Source organism: Suricata suricatta, chromosome 6 (genome assembly GCF_006229205.1).
Source record: "Suricata suricatta isolate VVHF042 chromosome 6, meerkat_22Aug2017_6uvM2_HiC, whole genome shotgun sequence".
Classification (NCBI taxonomy): Eukaryota; Metazoa; Chordata; class Mammalia; order Carnivora; family Herpestidae; genus Suricata; species Suricata suricatta.
In genome coordinates this window covers 71,253,751-71,259,750 of record NC_043705.1, presented here as the reverse complement: position 1 = coordinate 71,259,750, position 6,000 = coordinate 71,253,751, and positions in this window count along the sequence as shown.

Below are 6,000 nucleotides of genomic sequence, written 5' to 3'. Positions count from 1 at the left end.
GATCTAGCTTCAAGAAAAGCAAGCAGTTAGTAGTGCTTAAGAAAAATTGATTCAGTATCTAATGGATAGTTGATACCTGTCACAACACAGCATTTTATATACTGTTAAGTGAAACTGCAATACAATCTAAGTTTATTTTGGGTTCTCTGTTTAATGTCTCCCAAGGCCAAAGTCAAGGATTTGGCCAGCCTGGGCTTTTATCCGGAGACTTTGGGGTACAATAAGCTTTCAGATTCATTCAGGTTGTTGGCAAAATTCAATTCCATGCAATTTTATGACAGAGGTCCATGCTTCCTTGTTAGCATGTCAGAGTTGTCGTCTTTTGCCATGTAACTTAATAACACCACAGAAATAACACTGTGAAGTAAAAAAAAAAAAAAAAAAAAACCTGCTACTCTTCTAACTGGCCAACAGCTCCTTATCAATCTTTTTGGTTACACGGTTTTCTTTCTTTCTTTGCATTTATCACTGTATGAAATTATCTTGGCCATTAACAAACATTATTTTTCTTAATCTGTGTCCCTCTTCCACACCACAATTTCATCTTCAGGAGGATACCTTATCTCATCTCTTAGATAGGTAATAGTGACTAATACCCTATAAATATTCAATAGCTATTGTTACTGAGTGAATAAAACTTATCTCTTTGACTTTGAGAAAAATTTACTTGTAATCATAATTACCAAGATTATCTTAATGATGTTCTTTCATTTTATGCTATACATATTTCTCCATGAGAATGTTCCTAGGCTTTTGTTTTGTTTCATGAATTCCTTTATACTACTCAAATATATCAGTTCTCAGGGATTCTATAAAAAGGTAACATACTGCTATGATCTGAATGTTTGTGCTCATGAATGGGATTGCGAAAGAGATTCCACCGCGTGCCTTACATGAACCAGGAAGCAGGTCTTCACCAGATACTGAGTATGTTGGCACTTAGATCTTGGACCTTGCAGCCTCCAGAACTGTGAGAAATAAACTTTTGTTGTTTATAAAGTCATCCATTCTATGATTTTTTTTCAGTGGCCCAAATGGACTAAAACCAAAGAGGATGAGATAGTATTTTCAATGAGTCAGCATTTATAAATATATTTTAAGATTTTGAATGTGTGAATGATCTATAACAATTACTGGTTAATTTTGTGACTATATATGTTTGTATTTCTAAAAGCAATTACTATTGATAAAACATTTTATTTTTATTTGGGTAATAGCAACTGTTCAATTGGGACTAGCTCACAGCCTCATTTTAAGTACATTCCTACATTAAAGGTCTGCAAGGGCTAAAACTATTTTGTGAAGTTTTTATGTGGCTTTACCATTGAGTCATTTTAAGTATGTATTTTTTTCTTATAGAACTTTTTCATTGGACCTCAGGTTGTGCATGTTTATTTGTATAAAACAAATGCAGGGTTTCATGGCTATGATTCAATCTCAGATTTCTACCTGGTGGAAAAACATTATATGTAATCAATTTACTATGGGTTATTTATTATGATAAAATGTTTTGGAACCATAGTGATTATGTCTGTAATATACCCTGATGTTTTTCAGAGTTGTGAAATGAGACCGTGTAATGCCCAAATATACATTTCAATGTCAGTTTGACAAATGACAAATTATAGGATTTCAATGATTTTTCTTTCTCTGTGCACACACACACACACACACACACACAGTTACACACAGTTACCTGATTATACCAGTGTCTAGATATTCCTGGACTTGGAAAGAATACTGGATGGCTCCCTTAATAAAATCAAATCCAATACCACATAAAGATGAATAGCTAGAGTTTATAGTCGAAGCTGTTGTCTGAGATTACTTATTACAACCCTAAAGAGTAGAAGTTTGGTTTCATTCAAAAGGTGCAGATTTGCTTGTATATAATAGGAGGAATAGGGTATATCCAGGGAAGAATCTTCCATTCACTCCAAGCTAAAGATAATTAAAGCCGATTATACAACCAGAATATCTGATTGGCTATATTTATTTCCCTTGTTATTCCTAGACCTTTAGAGAACTCCAATTTAAATGTTCTCACCACCCTTCCTCCATGAAGACTGTCCCACTGTGGTAAACAATGGGACTCACCAGCATCCATTCTGCTGAGTCAAAAATGAGCAGTTTTAAATCAATTTCGGCAAGTGACATGCATGAAGAGGGTTTAACAGACCTTCTAAGAAAGAAAAGCCTCTCTCTCTCTCTCTCTCTCTCTCTCTCTCTCTGACACTAATAAGGAAGTATCTAGACACAATAGCCACTGGTAGCCATCTTGCAATCAAAAGGAGTACCCATCCTAATAGGAAGTTGACCCTGAGGATGACAGAGTAAAGAAGAAGGATTAACCTGGATACTTAAAATGATTTATTTTAACTATTAGTCACATCATGTGTGGAGCCTTCCCAACTTCTGAACTTTCAGTTAAATAGGAAAAAAGGTCCTCATTTTTAACCACTTTGAACTGCAGTTTTTACTTCCTTTCAACCTCAAATATATGATAAACAATATGGGATAGAAGAAGTAACAATGGTTTTTTTACATGCTATGAAAAAGATCTACTGCTGTCTCCACTCAATCACCTAGTCACAGTGTAACCAATAAGAACCACAGTGACAGTGACATGTAACAAACCCTGCAATAATCAAGACAAATTAATTTTTTGCAGAATGTAATTTCATTGGATTCTTCTTTTTTTTAACTGGTAGGTTCTACAACTTTAACTTTTAAATAAGGGTATACTTGATATTGAAAGAAAATAATGCTTGATATTCTAAACAAATGTTTAGCTTTGATGATGTCAATGGGTTAGTGATCTTCAGGAGCAAAAAGCTAACCTTCATTTATGAGAGCCAGGCTGCTACAGAATCATTCATTTGCTCCTAGTTAAAATATCAAAGGGTAAGCAACAGAAAAAGATCTTTAATCCCATGAGCATACATGCATGTTTTGATATCATTACACAGATGGAGAGAGAGGGTGGGAAACAGGAAGCAAAACTGTCTTTGGTGTTCACATATAGTGAACAACACATACTGTTGTTCTTTCTCTTACTCAGGAAAGCTTCAATGTTGAGAAGCAAATATTCAACTCAGACACACAGTGACCCTTCACCAGTAGCAGGAATGAGCACAAAGGAAAAAAGATCCCAAAACACTGTTTATTTGGCACTTGATGCCCAAAAAATTTAGGTAAAGTTTAAATTCACAACCTTGTTCAATAACTCACTTAAAAAGAAACAATGTGATGAATATGTACCCTAAAGTAGAACTGATAGTAATAATTTTGAATGCTTAAATTATTTTAATGGTTCCACTTATAGGAATGCTGCTTGCACCTGAACTCAAGCTATAGAACCAGCTTCTAACTGGGAAAATGTTTTCAACATAATTCAATAGGTCTTTGAGGTCCAGAAGAATAATTAGTTTAATACTCTTTTTGCTGGGGACTTGTTTAAATGGGGACTTGACTGAAAAACTCAACCCTACCAAATAAAGTTCTAAGTAAGAATTCAAAATACTGCCTAAAATATATCCTTTAAATTTGGATCAGAAGTCTTCTGTTTGCTTCTTTTGAAGCAACTTTCCTCATGTATGTCATTCAGACGTGCAAGAGAAAGCTAAAAGAGCAATACTGGCATCTAGGCGAGGGGGGCTCATCAAGGCTGACTAAATATATTACTCAACCCTGACCCCCAGTCTCAACAGCTCCATTTTCAGCTTGCTTCTCTGTCAGTACTTTTTTTTTCAACTATATGATATTAGGAAGAACATAGTCTACAACTACTTTTACAGACTATAAGGTAAAATGCTACATTTCTTTCTATCAACTAATTGACAGAAAATAAGAATCATAAAATAATATAGACAAACACATTGACAAAAACTTGAAGGGATATCACAAAACTTGAAAGAAATAACTACATACACTGTTTCAATTTTGGCAAAGCCAGAAAGAAACCAAGAAATATAGAAAATGCTGTTCTGAGATGTCATTGGCTTTTCTCTAATTCCCAAGATTTAGTTAAAATAAACTCACATTGTCACTCGACAGCCAGACACCCATACAAGCAGTTTTAAGAGTCTGATCTTATCTTAGTTTATGTGTTTATCATTCTTTGTATACCTACTATTACAAAGCTTCCCATCTCCCATTTTCCCAGTCCATACATTATAATACTCAGATGATCTGTCTAAAATGCTAATTACTCACTGTCTTTAAAAACTTTAATGACTTTTCACTGTCAAAACAAATCCAACCCTTTTCCATGCAGTGGCATTTTTTCATTATGTTCCTTTCCCTAACTTTTCTAGCTTCATTTCCTACTGTTCCTTGGCTATACTTAATATTTCATAAATTTCCAATTAACTGCGTATCTCCACATGTTTTATTATCTTTTTATGCTCTTAACATTGCTGAACATGCTGACCCAATACTTGGCCCTAATTCTACCTGGAAAACTACTATTGAATGCTTCTATAGATGCCTCGAAACCCATAAATATGTCCCAATTCCTCCTAATATGTTAGCAAATCCTGGAAGATTTGTCTTTCAGAAAATTGAAACAACTAACATTTATGGCCTTTATAATCTAAAAAATCTTACTATATGTGCTAAACACTATGTCACATATAGTATTTATATATTAAAAGTCCTGTATTTCAATGAAAAAAGTCTATTATCATCAAGCTGTCATTAATTACATACACAATTAAGATGATTGAACTAAAGCTCGATTAATTTTTATGATGTTTACTGTACCTTGTCCAATTCACCACAATATAAAGATACTTGTTGTAATACTAACACATTGTAGACAGTGATAGAACTATCACTTATATCAGAGTAACAGAATATCACATTTTGAGAAAATCTTCATCATCATCTCCTATAACCCCTTCCTTCACTGAGTCTAAAAGGTGCTATAAAATACCCAAGATAAAATGGTTAATTAAAGACAAAACCAACAATGAATTTCTTCTCTTCCAAATCTTAATATGTCTCACTCATCTGCAGTCTGGGATCTACCTCAGCATATAACCCTTCTCCAAATGCCATCTTAGATCCTATTAACTACGTCCTTGTTGAGAAGCCTTTCTTAAATCGACCTTGGCTTTGTCTCACTGAGAAAAGTCTAGCTTAAAACTTTGTCCTAAGTAAACGCAACAGTACTTATTACAAGTGTTTGAGCATATGTAAGAATGTACAAAGATTTTTTTCAATACAGTCTGTTTATTTTTGATGAAGGATTAACTATCTTCACAGGATTTTGTAAACTTCATAGTTGTCTTAAATTCAAGACTTCTCTGTTACAAACATAGACCTAGAATCGCACATAAGAGTTTTGAGAAATGAATTCACTGAGTTTGTCTATTTCTGGGAATGTGCATCTGGGGTTTGTGTTTGTGTGTATATTTACAATTCAATTTTTCTTCCTTTCTTCTCTTGACTTCCAGTCTACTCAGTTTCCATTATTACATGCAACTACCTACTTAGGTTTCAACCAGGAAAGTTATTCCAGAGATCTTACACATATTTATATATGCATGCCCATAAACACACATTTTCATTATCACACTGTTTATATACTACAATACCATTCTTCATTTTGCTCTTTTTACATAATATATCTTGGTGATCTTTCCGTAATAGTACATAAAGAGTTGTTTTGACTTTTTTACTGCATTTTTATTTTTACTTTGCACAACATTCTTCATGATATGACAGTATCAGAAATTATTTAAAGCAGTCCACAGCTTATCAACAATTAGGTTGTTTACAATTTGTCATGATCACATTGAATAAACTTTAACTTCATGGCATGTATGTATTAATATGTCTATAATATCAATTCTCAGCAGTTGAATAACTAAGGGAAATGGTATAAGCACTGGTGATTTTGCTAATGCCCAACTTCCCTCTGTTGGAGTTGCACAATATCATATTACCACACCAGTAAGTGAAAATGCTTGGTTCTTCACAGGCCCTGACAACACA